At 36.3% G+C, this 19293-nt stretch overlaps 1 pseudogene; it reads left to right on the forward strand.

Moving 5' to 3' along the window:
• The first annotated feature begins 600 nt into the window (after window positions 1-600).
• On the forward strand, window positions 601-18233 carry LOC131177531 (C-type lectin receptor-like tyrosine-protein kinase At1g52310; annotated as a pseudogene).
• The last annotated feature ends 1060 nt before the right edge of the window (window positions 18234-19293 follow it).

Raw genomic sequence — 19293 nt, forward strand, 5'->3', positions numbered from 1 at the left:
TCAAGTTATGAAAAATTTTGAGATGACAAATTTTGATTGGATTGTGAAATTATTTTGAAGTGGATTGAATTGAGTTGACTTGAGATTATTTGGAGGTTGGGAGTTGTGGAAAATTTATTGGAAGTGTTTTTCTCAGGTATTTGAAGAACTGTTTTCTCAAAATACAGATGAAACTCTGTCAAAACTTTTATAAAATTTACGGAAAAATAAAAATGGACAAAAATTTTTACTAGTTTTTAAGCTTTGAATAAATAATTTTAATTTATACCAAAATGCTCACCACTTCCAAAATGTAAGAAAATAGTTTTAAAATCCTTGTAGTGTACTTAATGAATTATCGGTAGGTGAAGTTGGTAGTTCATTAGTTATTCTCTGAGGATCATGTTATGCCTTACAGAGGGGTAGGTGTGACATATTTTAGTAGTATCGAGCATGGTTTTCCAATAAATTTTGACTATGTGTGTGAATATTTCTTTGACAAGTACAATTGCTCAAGTGTCTTTAATTGATACATATAACATATTTACATCATGAATATGCACTACGGAGGTCAACCTCCTTGTGTTTGATCTCGGGAAGTAGAAAATTTGGGAAAGCGGAATGGAAGAAGGAGATCATTCAAGTAGAACAATGTTGAGGCTAAGGTTCACGGGGAAGCCCGGCACTCTAGAGCGTGAGTGGGTGACCACTCCGGCTCCTAGTCGGCCGCGATTTCCTACTCGGTTGCCAGCGGATGGCTCGTTTTCTAGCAAATGGAGAAATGTGCCCTCCAAGCTCGGATACAAGCACCTATAGCACACCCACCTCGGTTCGGCAATATGAAAAATTGATGAAATTTGGGGCCACCGAGTTTAAAACCTTTGTGGATCCACTTTGGAGGCGGGCAGTGGTTAGGCGAATAGGCGGGTTTTCGGAAGGCTGCAGTGTGCACAAGAGGTAAAGTTCGAGTATTATGTTTCCTTGTTGCAGGGGATGCATATGAATGGTGGAAGACCATTCCCCACGACTAGTAGAACCTCCGGTCCTTACTTGGTCGGACTTTTGTGGGAGTTTGACGGAAGTGGGTCCGATGCATATGTGGATATGAAGTTACAAGAATTTTTGAGTTTGAAACAAGGGAAGAACCATAGCGAATATGAGAGAGACTTCTCTCAGTGAGCCACTCTGTTGGAAGTTTAGTCTCCACCCAAAGAGACGGATGTAAGAGGTTTGAGTGCAGGTTAAGGCCGAATCGAGGATGCAAGTTGTAGGATTCGGACACGAATTTTTACGAGTTGATCTCACGGCCACAGGTGGAAAGGATAGAATCGAGAAGGAGCGGTGAAGAAGGGTACACAAGAGAAAGAGAAGCTGAAAAGACTCTTTGGTCAAGCACACGAAAGTAGTTACGGGAAGAGGAAGCGATGCAGGATCTAGCTCTCGTAGATCTGCGGCGATTCTCGGCCAAAGACCACCGATGCAGTCGTGAGACCGCAAGCACCGAGGAGCTCTATCGATGCACGGTGTGAAACTTGTGGTAGAACACACGGTGGGATTTGTTTTAAGGCCACCGGTGCATGTTTTAACTATGGAGGGAGCGGACATTTTGCTAAGGATTGCACTAGTCTGCGCGATGCGAACCTTGCTATATCGAAGGATCGGCGCAAGTCTGCACCTAGAGGTCACGATCGGCTAGTAGAGGTAGAGGCGAGATAGAGTCCTGGTAACACTCACGGAAGTCAAAGCCTTTGTTAACGGCCGGTATCGATGGCGCACGATCGAGTGTATACCATGCGTCAGAGGAGGAGGCTGAAATATCGGCGTAGTAGTGGTATTTTCTCCATCCTTGACCAAGATGTACATGTGTTATTTGATCTTGGCTCCACACATTCGTATGTTAGTGCTAGTGTGATGTGTTCTATTGCTATTCGGTGTACCAATGGACTATGATATGCTAGTAACTAGTCCATTAGGCGAGTCGGGGTAAATAGACTATATAGGGACTATCCTTTGGTGATCCAAGGATACACTTTTCTGTCTGATTTGATTGAAATGCCCTTTAGAGATTATGACATTATCTTGGGCATGGATTGGTTAGCCAGGAATCATGCGATGATTGGTATGGCGAAAGCGATCACTTTTGGTCTCCTCGGTATGGTGATGTAGTAATACATGGGGAGAAGCGATTGTACCTTCAAACATCATTTTAGCTTCTGCGGAAGGATGATCGAGAAAGGGGTGTGAAGCATATTTGGCACATGTGATAGACACCCAAGTAGAGTCCAACACTAAGAGACATTCCTCTGTATGTGACTTTCAGATGTGTTTCTGATGAATTGCGAGCTTACCTCGAAAGAGAGGTGCAGTTTGAGATTGATGTTATGCACAGTGTGGACCCAATCTCCATAACGCCATCTGAGAATGGCACCAGAACTAAAAGAATTGAAAGTGCAATTACAAGAGTTGTGACAAGGGCTTTATCCTCCCTAGTGTGTCACCTTAGGGGCGCGATCTTTGTTTGTTAAGAAGAAAGATGGCACTCTCGCTTGTGTATTGATTATCGGCGATTAAATAAGGTGACAATAAAGAATAGATATCCATTGCCCGCATTGATGACTTGTTTGATCGGTTGAGGTGCGGTATGCTCTCAAAATTGACACGAGATCGAGTTATTATCGGTGAAAGTACAAGAAGCGAGCATTGCTAAAGCGCCTTGAGAACGCAATGGCCATTATGAGTTCTTAGTCATGCCATTCGGGTTAACTAATGCTCCGGCTGCTTTTATGGATCTGATGAACACTATCTTCAGACCATACCTTGATCAGTTTGTTGTAGTATTCATTGATGATATATTGGTCTATTCGAAGTGCGAAGAGCATGATAGACATCTGCGCATTATCTGCAAACTTTGAGAAAGCGACTATATGCCAAATTATCGAAATGTGAATTTTGGTGAAGGAAATATCTTTCTTGGGGCATGTAGTATCAAAAGAGGCATCGAGTAGATCCAAGTAAGATTGAAGCATCCTTAATTGGAGGCCACCGAAATGTCACGAAGATTCTCGATTTTAGGTTTAGTGGATACTACCATCGGTTTGTGAAGAAATCTCCATGTTGGCATCTCCATTAACCAAGTGCTTAGAAAAGATGTGAAATTTTAGTGGGCGGATAAATGCCAATGAGTTTTGATGAATTGAAGAAATGTTTGGTGAAGCTCGATCGACTTTATCTACCGGGTAAAGAATACACGATTCTGATGATGCTTCTCACAATGGGTTAGTGTGTATTGATGCAAGATCGAAATGTCATTGCCTATGCATCGCGCCACTAAAACCGCATGAGAGGAATTATCAGACACATGACTTGGAGCTTGTAGCCATTGTGTTCGCTCTTAAGATGCGGAGACACTATTTGTATGGGGAAAAGTGTTACATTTACAGATCATAAGAGTTTGGCGTATTTGGGCACCAGAAGAGTTGAATTTGAGGCAGAGGAGGTGGTTAGAGTTGATAAAAGACTATGGTATCGATAGACTATCGGCTAGGGAAAGCTAATGTTGTGGCTGATGCCTTAAGTGCAAGACTATGGCAAGTCTACAGTTACTCCTTTGTCTTTGGTGCATGAGTTAAGATCATTGCATGCCACTTAGAGATTAATGATGATGGGCGAGCGGTTGCATGGTATGTACAGCCAGTATTGATTGATTAGATCAGAATGGCTGCTCAGAATGATGAAAGGTATCAGAAGTTATTAGAAGAAGTTCGGCAGGGTAAGAAACCAGAATTCTTAATTAGAGATGACGGTCTATTGCTACACCAGGGCAGAATGTGTGTTCAGAATGATGTTGATTTGAGGCAGATCATTTTGAAGGAAGCACATGAGTCTCCTTTGCCATGCACCTAGTGGTACAAAAATGTATAGAGAGCTAAAGGAGCATTCTTTGGTGGATGGGTATGAAAAGAGATGTGGCGGATTGTTTCTAAATGCCTATCTTGTCAGCAAGAGAAGGCAGAACACCATGTACCAACTGGGTTATTCCATCCACGACCCGTGCCAGAACGTAAATGGGAGAGAAAAATGTTGGATTTTGTGATGGGACTTGAGGACACGAAGAGTCATGATGCGGTATGGGTCATTGTTGTGGTGACCAAGTCTGCTCATTTTCTGTCAGTTCGGATGGACTACAGTTTAGAAAGATTGGCCAGGTTGTACATTGATGAGATTGTGAGACTGCATGGAGTGCCAGTATCCATTGTATCAGACAGATATCTTAGGTTCACTTCTAGATTATAGGGTAGTCTTCAGAGAGCCCTAGGAACTAGATTGAACTTGATTGGATTCCACCCATTGTGGATGGCGATGCGAAAGGATAATTCAGATCTTGGAGGACATGCTACGGGCGTGTGTGATTGAGTTTGAGGGCAGTTGGGACACACACTTGCCTTTGATTGAGTTTGCTTATAACAACAGCTATCAATCAAGCATTGGGATGCCTCCATATGAAGCTTTGTATGGCAGAAAATGTAGAACACCGTTGTGTTGGGATGGCGTGGGGTGAAAGAAAGATGATTGGACCGAAATTATTGTGATGAAGAAAATCGGGGTGATCGAGAGATCGACTTAAGCGCATCAAACCGTCGAAGTCCTACATTGATTTGAAGAGAAGGGTTATTGAGTATGCAGTGGGTGAGAAAGTTTTTCTCAAAGTTTCTCCTTGGAAGAGAATTATGAGATTGGCAAGAAAGTGGAAACTAAGTCCTCGTTTCATTTGGCCATATTAGGTTCTGTAAAGAGTGGGTCCTTTGGCATATCGGATGGCACTACCTCGAGTTAGAGAAGATACATAATGTCTTCCATGTGTCTATGTTGAGAAGGTATCGATCAGACCCATCTCATGTACTACCAGTGGAAGAAATTGAATTGAATCCAGACCTCACATATGAGGAAGAACCCATAGTGATTCTGGCTTATAAGGTTAAGCAGCTACGTAACAAGCAGATACCCTTGGTAAAAGTGCTGTGGAGCCATCATTCGGGCCAGGAGGCTACTTGGGAACGAGAGGAGGACATGAGGAGATAGCACCCACAGCTGTTTATAGATTGATACTAGGTAAAATTTCGAGACGAAATTTATTTTAAGGGGAGGGAAGAATTGTAACACCCCCATTTGTAGAGCCTGGTATATTTCACTATTAGGTGGCCGAGTCGGACCGGACAATTAAGGGATTAGAATCACACTTAAGACAACTAGATAAGCTATAAACACAAATAATTAGTAATTGCCAATTGGTTAAGTATAAATAAGAAGAGCGAGAACATAAGAAGTTAAGCAGTAGAGAGTCACGGCGATGGGTGACCTTCTCGGGAATGATTGCGAAGTCAATTTAAACTCAAATTTGATTTGTAAAATGTGGCGTTGCTGTCCTTAGGACTATTACGAACACGATGGAAAAGAAAATCATGAAAAAGGTTGTTAAGCCAGTCAAATAATTAGGTCAGAGAGTCGGAAGAAATATTGAATTATTTACAAACCGGGTTGAACCGGCGAGGGGCAATTTGGTCAATTGACCCCGAGAGCTGACTCCTGACCTAACTGTCAAATAAAATTAGAGAAAAAAAAATTTTGGAATAGCAAATTAAATTAAAGAACCATTGAAAAATAAAGGAAAAAGAAAAAAGAAAAGAAAATTCCCTTATGACATCATGTGTGTGACATCACACATGACCTCATAATTAAATTCTAATTACTTGAAATTTTGACTAAGTCAAAAAGAAGGATAATTATACATAAAAAAAAATTAAAAAGCTATTTTCTATCATCTTCTCCATGTTGCCGTGAACACTCACTTCTCCCAGTTCTCTCCCTAAGTTCCTCCATGAGAGCTTAAATTTAAGCTTTCAAAACTCTAAATTTCACCATAAATTTCCTAGTTCCTCAAGTTAAAAGTTTATTTTTAGTATTGAAATGTTGTGTTGAAGAAAGAAATTAGAGAAACATTGTGTAATTAAGAATATTGGAAAGGTCTACTGATGTAATAATTTAAATTGAAATTTTTAGTTTAAAATATATGTTTTAAGTTAATTTAACTTAGATTTTAACTTAAATTCAAAGAAAATAATTGTGAAGGACAAAGTTGAATTTTGGCCAACTAGGGTTTTGATATATGTATGCATGAATTTGGTGGATTTGAAAGTGTATGTGAGCTTAATTGTGTTCAATAATTATTATTAAATGCTTAAATGTGGTTAAATTCAACAAGTTAGTAAGTTAGGGTTTTGGGACACTTAGGGTTAGAGACAAAAATGTGATAAATGTGTAAATAATGTCTTTGACCCAATGTGCAGTGAGAAATGTTCATTTGTGACCTAATTAAGTGTGTTAGAAGTGTTTGAATCAAAGCCAAATTCGGATTGAGTATGGTCATCTTTTTGGCGGCATGACCAAGATACTGAGGACCAAAAATGAAATTTTACAAGTCAATTGGTATGAGACCAATTGAGAATGAAAATAGACACTAAATGACACAATTTTCATTTAGGAAGCATGCCCAAAAATTGACCAAAACCTATTGAACAAATTGACCAAACTTAGAAAATTGCAGGCTACCCTGTACAAACTGACCAAATGAATAGTATTTGTTCATTTGGTCATAACAAACTAGACAAGTCTAAATGACCTGAAATTTTACCAGTCGTTAGATGAGATATAGACCTAAAACTTTCATGAAGAATATAAACCCAAATTATGCCATGAACCAAGTCATTTGGCCACCCCAAGTTGGTGACCCAAAACTGCCAGCACCAAAAATTGCCCAGAATTCTGGGTTGAATCCAATCCGGTAGCCATGGTTCAAATGGCCATAACTTGAGCTACAAAACTCCAATTGGGGTGATTCAAAAAGGAGAATAAACTTAAGACATTAGGGAACATTTTCTATGAAGAAAGTTTTGTCAAATTCCAACAGTAAAATGACCAATGGAACAGTGCAACTTAAGACTCCAAAACTGAAAATTGACAATTTTGCCTAAAGACCTAAGTTTTGAGAAAACAACCAAAACCAACAAGTTTGGTGACCAAAATGTGGTATGTGGGTGAATTTGGAATTCCTATACCTATTAAGCCTTAGAAAGTCAACAAATTGACTTGAATAGTGTAGTGAATAGTAACCCCGAAACACAAAATTTAAAGAACGTCGAGTTTAACAGATATAAACTAGATAAAAGTGAATTTGAATTTATTTTGGATTTATGCTAAGTTATAGTACTGAAACACTGTGAAACTATGTGTTTTAGCTGAAAAAGACTTGGAAGGTCTGTGAGACTGAGTCAAGGCCTAGAGGCGACTCACGTCAAGTTTGTGCACAATAAACCTTAATTGAGCATTTTGTCATTGAAAAATTGATTTAGTATAATTTATGAAAAATTGATGTTAATCATGAATTGTGTTGCCACCTTGTGAATGAAATTATGACTTTGGAAATTTATCGGATTTCTCATGAATTATTTGAATAAAATGTTTGAAATGGATTTTTGATTCACACTTAGTATGACAGTGCCTTATTACTCCTCCTCCATTCATGGGGTGAGATCGATTATTTTTCCTCCCTCTCTGGTTTACCAGTTGAGGTTGTAGATCAGATGAGTACTCATTAGCTAGCTAGCCACCTCCCTCATTGATTTCGATTAGTGGGGTTGTAGATTGCTTTGTCGTGGTGTATAACACGGCATTGATCAGAAATTTTGTGTCATTACTTAAGTTGTGTATGATTTGGCAATATTGTGTTTATTAAATTATTTGATCAAATTGTGTTATTATGAGTTTTGATAATTTGTGAAATGTGATTGAGAAATATTTAAATTGTGTTTTGGCAATGAATGATTTATGTATTGTATTTTAAATTTTTATTGTGCACCAGAGTATTTTATACTCGTGATAACTTATTTTGTCATGAGATAAGAGCAAGGAGAAAGCGGCGAGTAAGTACTCACGATGTGAGGACTACATTGATATTTTTGTACGGGTATTATTTTATATCCTTGTAGTTATTTTGATGTAAATATTACAATGTTTTATGTACCAATGCAAAGTTGAACAATTGTATAATAAATTATAATAATATTATTTTTGAAACTTCTTTTTGTAAATTAAGATTTGTATTTGTGAATTTCATACTTTATGCATTGTGAATGAAGTTATGAAAAATTTTGAGATGATAAACTTTGATTGGATTGTGGAATTATTTTGAAGTGGATTGAATTGAGTTGACTTGAGATTATTTGGAGGTTGGGAGTTGTGGAAAATTTATTGGAAGTGTTTTTCTCAGGTATTTGAAGAACTGTTTTCTCAAAATACAGACGGAACTCTGTCAAAATTTTTATAAAATTTACGGAAAAATAAAAATGAACAAAATTTTTTACTAGTTTTTAAGCTTTGAATAAATGATTTTAATTCATACCAAAATGCTCACCACTTCCAAAATGTAAGAAAATAGTTTTAAAATCCCTTGTAGTGTACTTAATGAATTATCGGTAGGTAAAGTTCGGTAGTTCATTAGGTATTCTACAGGATCATGTTATGCCTTACAGAGGGGTAAGGTGTGACAAATGTGGTATGTGGGTGAAAGTGAAATTTCCATACCTATTAAGCATAAGAAAGTCAACAATTTGACTTGAATAGTATCGTGAATAGTAACCTCGAAAGGCAAAATTTTAAGAACATTAATTTAAGCATTTTAGGACTCGAAATAAGTAATTGTGAAATTCTTTAATGGATTTATAATAAATTATGATACTGAAACACTGTAAAATTGTGTGTTTCAGCTGAAAAGAATATCGGGAAAGAACCTAGACATCGAGTCAAGGCTAAGAGGCAACTCGCATAAGGTTTGTACACAATATAAAATGTTTTTTAAATTTCTTTTGCAAAGTGCATGAAATTATTTATGATTTATTTATATTGCAAAATGATGATTGAAATGTATATTATGCTATTGACCTAAATTGTTGAAAATTTAATTACATTTGTTTTAATTATCAATAAATGTTTGGAAATTTATTGAGATAGTTTTGAAACCACAATGTCATAACCATATATTTGAATGCCTCACTAGCATGACTTGTGGGAGGAATTAGTTTTGAATTTTGATACCCTCTCTTTGAAGTGTTGAGGTGTGTGCGAGAGGAAAAAATTAAATGGGTACCCATAGATTGAGCTAGGCGGCCTTGAGATTCCTCATAAGCCTCAGGCTATTGAGATGAACATTGTTCGATGGCATGATATAAGCGTGTGTTTTATAAAATCTGTTTTGAGACTTCCTAAATGAGATTGTTTGGATTAAATATTTATAAATTATGTTTTGTATCTGTTTTTCATTTTCAGTACCAAATTTGAATAAATGTGATTTGATATATGTATTAAATATTATTTTAGTATGTAGTGCACCACTAAGACATGGTACTCGTGATGGTATTCATTCTTCATTCTTTGTCGCAGTAGAGAGGCGATAGAAGCGGTGAGTGAGTGCTAAGAAGTCTTGAGCTACTTTTGGATATTTTATTGGGTATAATTTTATACCCTTATTGTATATATTTATTTTGATATAAATAGCTGTATGTACCTTTGTAAATGGGTCTTGGCAGTTATGCAGTTTTGTAATAATATTATTTTGGACTCCCTGATGTAACTTTTGGACTGATGAATGTAAATTAAATTTTCCTTAATACAATGAGTATGACATTAATTAGTACTAATGTCACACCCCGGCTTAGGGGGGCCCAGCTCAAGCCCCTCTATGGGTGGCCTTCTTGCCAGCGTACCCTTCTAGAGGCCGGACCTGCGACTCTGAGTGCTTGTCGCTTTGTGGAATTAAATCCCTTCACCACTGCGAGGATTGAACCCTTATCACTCCGGTTTGCTTCGCCTCTCACCAATTGGCTGCATCGGTGTGACTCAGTTGGTGAATCTAACTCAGTGAAAATTAATTCCACAAGTGATACGCTATCGCTCTAAAAAAGGCTGTTGAAACCACCATAGAGGCTGGAGCTAAGCAGAGTGTGACTATATAAAGCGCCTTTTTAATTGTCACACCAGGGGCCCGCTCAAGCCCCTCTAGTGAGCCTTCTTGCGTGCCCTTAGAAATTTGGACTGCGACTCACAGTGCTGTCGCTTTGTGGAATTAAATCCCTTCACCTGCGAGCTAGGATTGAACCCTTATCACTCACAGTTTGCTTAGCCTCTCACCAATTGCGGCTCAAATTGGTGAGGCTAAATCGTGGTGATAAGATTCGAATCCTAACTAGTGAATTAATCCACAAAGCGACGATGTGATCGCAATCCCTCTAGAAGCTCTTACTGAACTCACTAGAGCAGCTGAACTAAGCGTGTGACTAATTAAAAAGCTCAATTAGTAAGAGGCGAGTAAAGCGTGAGGTGATATGGGTTGAATCCTAGCTCTGCGGGCCAAGGGATTAACTCCACCAGCGGGCGATCTTGATTTGAGTTGCGGGCCGGCCTCTAGAAGATGCAGGCAAGAAGGCCACCCATAGAGGGCTTGGTGGGGCCCCTAAGCGAGGTGTGACAACTAATTTTGAAAATAATTGAATTGAAATTTTGAGTTGTGAACTATTTATTTGAAATGTGGAGTTTGGGGAAAATTTGTGTTGATTGAGTTGAAACAGTGGTTGATTTTGGTTGAAATGTTATATTAGAAGTGTTTTCAGCAGGTAAAATTTTTCGGTTTTCTCAAATACAGCCGGCACTCTGCCGAAATTTTCCTAAATTTGTGAAAAAATGGAAATTGACAAAAATTTTACATGACTTTTAAACCTTAATTAAATACTTTAAATTCCTACAAAAAACGTACACCACTTTCAAAAAGTAAGAAAATGGTTTTAAAATCTCTTGTAGTGTATTTATGGGTTATCGGTAGGTGAAGTTCAATAATTCATTAGATATACTACGGGATCATGTTATACCTTACAGAGGGGTAAGGTGTGATATTTACAGCAAGACTTTCCTGTATCCTAGAAAAATAGTGAACAGGAGTGAGCGTTTAACTCAGAGAGTAAATATTTATTTTATCTACAATTTCTATAAGTATCTAATTCTAATACATCCTTAGAAATGAAATACATTATCTTCATACAAGTTATGCAAACAAGTCAGGTCACATCAAAGATAATCTGGAGCACTCACGCACCCAAGTCATATTCATTCTCACGCATACATATATGGAGAGCTGATCCCCCTACCCAGCTCTCTTAATCTAAGACCTGCCAGCAAGATTAACTCGAGTCGGATTTTCGCTTAATAATTCATATGTAGAGGCTAGCGAGATCAACACAAAGCCGTGCCTACCCTGACTTATAATAAGGATTGAGTCCCAGTGAGTCAACCTCCAGCCGAGTCTACCTGTCCTACCCATATCCATATACTCCACATACACACCAACTCACACACACAGCTTCAAATTATCAAAACACAACAACCAAAGTAATATCATCAAGTATAAATGCAAAGCAGGGCATGCCTAATATGTAACTACATAAATATAAGTAATAGTGATGCATGAGCATGCCAGAAATATAATAATATCGAAATTGTAAATAAAATCAATATCTACTCACGGATTAGTCAACTAGACTGCAGCTGGTCCGCTTGAAAGGAGAAGACGACGGGTACCGATCACTTAAATATACACACTGACTTCTATCAAAAGACTGACAAAACTAAATAATTGATTCAAACCATAAAATTAAAATAGTTTCTAAGATCTTGTCAAAATTTTGGCAAAGTTTCTCCTGCACTTAGGACCTGCTCAACTTGCACAATAGTTCAAATAATACTTCTAGAATCACACATCTCAACCCATATCTCATCAATATCATATGGCCCCTCTTGGGGCCTCCAAACCAGGCAGTAGTCACAAAATTGAAAAAGTACATTTTAGCACCTAAAATTGATATTCTGTAAAAATCACTCAAATAATCTCTAAAAATTCTAAAAACTTTGCCTTACGGTCCTCAACAATATTATAAAGTTATTGTAAAAAGAATTATAATTTTCTAATAACCCTTGAATATTTTATGGATTTTTATTCTAAATCCGACACTAAATAACTGAAGAAACTTTAGGTTTGGGTTTACCTATGCCAATTCTAACGCTTGAAACGCGTCCAGGGCATCTGCAAATGGTGGGATAACCTACAACCTCGACCCGGTTCTGAAGTTTTTCTAGCGACAGTATGTCAGGCACGGAATTTATAGACCCGAGCAAGCTTCGAATTTTCACAAAACAAAGAGAACCTCGTGAAGCTCACAATACTAGGGGTTAGAATAAAATTGTTACAAAATTAAAAAAGCTCATTTGAAACTCGAAAAAATACTGCAAAGTCTGTAAGACCTACCGAAATTTTGGTGTCGGAAAAATTTCAAATTGGTGTCGTCGCGAAGCCCTTGACGAGTGGAGCATATTGGTGGTCTCAGATTTTTGATAGGATTTACGGTTTGAAAGAGATCTAGCTCAAAAATTAAAATAGGCTAAAATTTCTGAAGTTTGATTCGCACAAACTAGGAAATGATATCGCATAAACTTGGTATCTACACGATACCCACGAAGAGAGGAACCTTTTAATATCAAGAGCGCTAAAGCGGTGATAGGAGGATACAAACCGGGAAGCGATCTTGCACAAACTTAGTATCTATACAATGCCCATGAAGAAAGGAACATTTTGATACCAAGAGCGCTAAAAGCGGTGATAGGAGGAAGAAGTTATGGCTAGAAAATGAAAAGGAAAAAATGAAAAGAGAGAAAGAGAGAGAGAGAGGGGACATACGATATGACTTTTTAAATTTTTTTATTATTGTTATTATTATTATTATTATTATTATTATTATTATTATTATTAAACTTTCAAAATATTTAACATTAAAATACTATAACCCACAATATAATATTATTCAACTATCTTTATATATATATATATATATATATATATATATATATATATACAGCTTTTTAAAGCTGTTTGTTTTTATTATTGTTATTATTATTATTATTATTATTAAACTTTCAAAATATTTAACATTAAAATACTATAACCCACAATATAATATAATATAACTATCTTTTTATATATATATATATATATATATATATATATATATATATATTTATTTATTTATTTTTTTAATTATCTTCTTTTATTTTAAAATTAATTCAAATAAATTTCATAATATTAATAATATAATATTTATTTTATTTTATTTATAATTTATAAATTTAAGTTGTTACATTCTTCCTTCCTTAAGAAAAATCCGTTTTCGAATTTTCAAATAAACAAGGGAAAAAGAAAGAGGTTATTAGGATAGATCTGACATTGACTCCTCCAGCTAAGCAAAGATGGTTAAAACGCTTTATTCTCCAAACTCTTTGTATACTATAGATCGCATTTCTCTGCTCTTTGATTTTACTGTAGTGTCCTAACTGTCATCATCTCTTATTAGAGATGCTCTTATCTCTTAACTATTCATTGATCATTTTTTGTTATCTCAAGTATTCACTATACCTCTCTGTACTTGACTTGATGTCTTATAACTTCAATCAACCTTGGCGCTTACTCCTCTTTCAACGTGCCCCAACATGTCTCTTAGTGACTTTAGTCCTTATTCCTTCGTTTCAATAATTTTTGCTTCCCAAGGACATGACTTATGTTCCTTATCCTATAATGTTCTATAAGATGTTTCCTGTAACACCTATCATATTCATCTTATTCTAAATCTTTACTTGTCCTATAGCCCCAGTCCTATGTATCTTTTCATTCCGATGATACTTCGAATTCTCAATTTACTTGAGTCATTACTAAGGTCCTCAAATTAACCCCTGTCCATTTTATGTAACTAGTTATGTAGAGCTCTATCCAAGTATTAAGCGTTCATATTCTATCTATTAATAGTAGAAAGTGGGTGGGTCTCTTCTCTAACCTAACAAAGTCTATGTATTCCTAAGCCATCCAGTCAAAACAACTTATCATATCCTAATCCTTTTACGAAAGAGAGTTACTTGCCTTACCTTGAAATTTCTTACTATCGATGTGCTTCCTAACACATTGGTACTTAAATCGAGGCTCCATTATTTCTTTATCTTACTATTTCATCATAATTTGTTTTAAACATCCCTTAGTGTGTCCCTAGCGTACTTATTCCTTCTTACCCTCATCATTGTAACCAACTCTACTAAGTTTTTCACCTATCCTTTGGATCTTATCCACTTTTTTTTTTTTTTCTGCTAGTGTTGATATCTTTCTAACTTATTGTACTTATTCTTTAACCTTTGTCCTCTCTCACCCTTATGCCTTTCCTTTAAGGATATCCATCCCAACATCTACTTTGACTTTCATTTTATCTCTTAGTCCTATCTTGATTACTAGTTTCATTATACGGAATTCTAACCTTACGATTGGCTCTTATCAACACATCTTTCACATTATATAACACTTGTAATTGACCTAGAAAATTCTTTTGTGTCTCCTTTCCTAACTTAACCATTAGAAAGTTATCATTCCCTACTACCCTTTGTAGGAAATTGCTCATCATAGTTAGAGAGGGCCCTTGAAACTATAAGTTCCACAGAACTAACATGATCGTGGGAAATGTGTGCTATGCCATAATTTGGACAAGATACTTCACATGTCTATTCTCCTTAATATAACCACATATCTGCCTACAACTCTCCAAAATTCAGCCTCAAATTTTCCATCAACAACAATTTCATTCATCGTAACTCATTGTAAAAGTACTTCCTCTAGCTTAAAGTTTAGAAGGGTTGTAATCCACAGTAACTAGCTCGATTTAACTCTGTCACCTTTACGATCATCCTTTCATACTTAACATTAGGTACACATTTACCGTCATTTCCTTTTTAAGGAGAATGTGTGTGGACTGGTGCCTACCAAATTCTTAAATATTGAGTTACCTTAACATAATTTCCCTTGCTTATGTAGTCTTCTAGAGCCAAAAGCATGAGCTAAACTTAAAGAGAAGGAGAAATCTCCTCCTAGAGTCAGCTGCACAGTATTGTCTGTAGAATAATGTTCAACCCATGTCTCTTAGTCTTTTTCTTGAAATTTCATCTCTCTTCCTATACGATATCCATTTGCAACAATCCATACATTTGTACCACCAATTTACTGACATATCATCTTGAGATTTACTATCTTTACTTATACTCCATTTTTACCTTTTATGCTTACCCTCGTTCTTTTACATCCTTACATCTTACTGTATTTTAGAAGATACCTCTCACTAACAAACTCTTCCAGAATTGATTCCAATCATATTTACTGCCATAACTCTTATTCTAGTACTTCTCAGTAACTTGTGACTATTACTCATACATATTTCTTCCGACTCTATCTCCTACTATCGTTCTGTCACTTATTTTCATTCATGTTTCCTTATAAGGTGACCCTATTGGTCATACTGAAAATGCTTACCTAACCCTTGATCACAGACCCAATAAATGCTATCTCACCATCTCTTCTCATAACCTAAGCCTATGTGCCATTTTTCACCATCCTTTTTGTTCGTCATGCCATTTTTCACCATACTTTTATTTGAACTATCAGTCCAAACAAGAATAAGTGCTTGAAATATTTAGAAAATTCCCTATCATGGGTTGAGTCAGAGAACCTCTGCAAAAGCTATGGTGGACATTTGGTAGCATTAACATCTTCTCAAGAACTAAGCTTTGCAAAACAGCTGCGTGGGCAAATTGCTAATTGCTGTTGGGTTGGAGGAAGAGATATTGACTCCACTGTTGGTTTTGATTGGAAGTGGTCTGATAATTCATCATATTGGAATAAGTAAATATTTGCTGGGCCATATTCTAATTCAAATTGCACCAGTTTACCATGCCATAACAATACTGGTGATTTCTGTACATTGTTCAATAATGGTACCACTTATCTCATGGAAGAGAGATGAAACATGTCTCATGCTTTTATTTGCATGCTTTATGTTGGTACGCCTCACCAACATGTTACAGATAAATTGCTATTCATCCCTGATCTATATTTGTATGTATTTCCTTTTGAGGAAATATGTACTTGCTCACATGCCCATATTGTAGTTTTGAGTGTTTGGAAGTGTATAATGTTTTTCTGTCACTTGTGTGAAGAGAAGTGCTTGACATGCTTTTCCTTTTTGTTTTCGTCTTCTCTCTCTCTCTCTCTCTTTCTCTCTCTCTCTCTCTCCTGGTTAGCAGAAAACAAATGCTACCACATGCACTGTCACAGGAATATCTTATTATCCTTGCAGTTGTTAGTGGGTTGATCCTCTGCACGATGTTTCTGTGGTGATTTGGCTTCTTGCTTGCCCAGGCCAGAGGAAGCGCAGAAAGTCCCACAAATTATATAATCTTGCAGCTTCTGCATTAATTCCGCCCTCATGGAAAGTCTTCACTGATGAGGAACTGAGGTCAATTACAAAGAATTTTAGTGAAGGAAATCGTCTTCTTGGTGATGCAAAAACGGGTGGCACATATAGTGGTCTTCTTCCTGATGGATCAAGGGTTGCTGTTAAGAGATTGAAGAGATCCGATTTCCAAAGGAAGAAGGATTTTTATTCTGAGATTGGAAGGGTTGCAAGACTTCATCATCCAAATTTGGTGGCTATTAAAGGATGTTGCTATGATCATGGTGATCGCTATATTGTTTATGAGTTTATAGTTAATGGGCCCTTAGATAGATGGCTACACCACATACCAAGGGGAGGGAGGAGCTTGGATTGGACTATGAGAATGAAAATAGCTACTACCCTTGCTCAAGGGATTGCGTGAGTATCCATGGCCTGTGTTACTTATTTGCAAACTGCATATTGTTACTAGTAACAGAAGCATGAGCAGTATTATTGTTAATCTTTGTTTTTGGAGACATCATAAAACATAAATGCCTGCTAACTTCGTTTTTGAAACATCATAAAACATGAATTTCTGCTAACTTTGTCTCTGAAATTTTGTTTTCTCTTTGCCTTGGTTTCTTCCTAAACTTTGCATCATCTTTGATTGCTGAATAACTGCCTGTTTGGTGGATTGGTTTGTGGGGCTTTTCCTAACTGCTCTTGCCCTTTTTCTTTTCTAACTGCAGCCTGTGGACCATAGTGTTTGGGCCAAAACCATGGTTGGGAGGCCCTTTGGAGCTGCGCAAAATGCAGCCCATCCAAGGCCTCAAATAGGGTTTAATAAGGAAAGAAAAGTATTACTACTGAAAAATTTTACGCTAAGGGATGATAAGATGTAGATTATTATTGGACTTTTCATAGATGTGTAGCCTATACCAATTAATCTCTGTGATGGTTTATTTTCTACTGACATAATGTCTTTTTCTTGGTTTCTCCTCGTGAATAGGTTCTTGCATGACAAGGTTAAGCCACATGTTGTGCATCGGGATATTCGTGCCAGCAACGTGCTTCTTGATGAAGAGTTTGGAGCACACTTGATGGGAGTTGGTCTCTCCAAGTTTGTGCCATGGGAAGTGATACACGAGAGAACAGTGATGGCAGGTGGTACGTATGGGTACCTTGCACCAGAATTTGTTTATAGAAATGAGCTTACAACGAAAAGTGATGTTTACAGCTTTGGAGTTCTGCTGTTAGAAATAGTCACTGGTCGCAGGCCTGCACAAGCAGTTGATTCAGTGGGTTGGCAAAGTATATTTGAGTGGGCCACACCGTTGGTTCAGGCACATCGCTATCCTGATCTCTTGGATCCTCTCATATCTTCATCTTCTTCCGAAATTCCGGAAGCTGGTGTGATTCAAAAGGTAGTGGACCTCGTATATACTTGCACACAACATGTGCCGTCAATGCGCCCGAGAATGTCTCATGTTGTCCATCAGCTACAGCAATTGGCCCAGTCATCCATTGTAAAATGAGGCAACCCGGCTGGATGCCCGGGGATTTTCTAACTACAAGATAACTGCAACGGCATTCTTTATCCCGACCATTGAGGGCTTGAGAAATTGCAGAATACTGAGAAGCAAGAGTTGGACTAACATAGATTCTAGTTTCTTAAATTTTGTTGTAGAATTTCCATTTCCTTATAAGCCAAGAATGCATTCCATCGCACTATAGATTATGCTGATCATTCTGTTTTGGACAGTGAATTTTGTGGGAAAAGGTCAAGCATCCAGCAGCTGCTGGTAAAAGATCTTAGGGAAGTTTAGTTTTAGGGAAAATTACTATTTAGGCAATGTATTTTAGCAGAACTAATTATTTAGTTTTTATATTTTGAAAAATATATTATTTAGTATCTGTATTTTACTTCTATTAAACTATTTAATATTTAGTTTCTTAGTCAAATCTTTCGTTATTCACGTTGAAAATATGGTTCGAGTTACTTATGTGGATCAATTTAGATCCATTAGACTTAAAATGTATAAGTTATGTACATTGCTAAAAGGTAGCAAAATCTAAAAGTTGTGTATATTAGTTAAAAGATGTAATTCTTCTTAATAGTTATACACATGAAGTTATGAAACTATTGGCTAAAAGGTGTCATGATATATAAATAGCTAAGTTAAGTTTTGTCTTTGTGTGACTTTGGTTTTTGGCATCCTTAAAAGACTTTTCGTTGATTCAATCCTGGAGCAATTATTCTGCAAATAATAAGGTGCATATTTAGACTGTGGTTAATTTATGTGATTTATGTTTTTCATGTGATCATATGGTAGATTAGTGAAATAAATATGGTAAAAATCTTAAAGTTGTATGAATATGAGTTAGAACCCATAAATTGCAATCTATGTGTTGGATATATTAATTTTTCTTCAATTCATATTATTTAAATTACTATTTAGTATCTATTTTAAGAAAATTAATTAGTTGATCAACGTATTTTAAAAAATATTATTATTTAATTTTTTTTATTTTAGTGAAATTAAGTAGTTGGTCAATATATTTTAAAAAATACAGTCATGGATAAAAATAAAAATTTTGCTATTTAGAGACTAAATTTGAATATATATATATTTTTTAATTTTCTAATTCTTTGTATATTATTTTTACATTTTCTCACAGGGAGATAATTTTCCTTAAGTACTTAGAAGTTTAAGAAAAACTGATTAACTTTTTTTGTATAAACAGTTTGTACCATTTTTATCAGCAGAAAAAAAAAATAAAAAGAGGATGAGGGGAGAGAAGAATGTGAATATAGAGGAGAATAAATATATATATATATATATAGAGAGAGAGAGAGAGAGAGAGAGAGAGAGAGAGAGAGAGAGAAAATAAAAGAGGATACGAGAGAAATAAGAGATAGAGA

The sequence above is a fragment of the Hevea brasiliensis genome, unplaced genomic scaffold, assembly GCF_030052815.1.
Source record: "Hevea brasiliensis isolate MT/VB/25A 57/8 unplaced genomic scaffold, ASM3005281v1 Scaf543, whole genome shotgun sequence".
NCBI classification, from domain to species: Eukaryota; Viridiplantae; Streptophyta; class Magnoliopsida; order Malpighiales; family Euphorbiaceae; genus Hevea; species Hevea brasiliensis.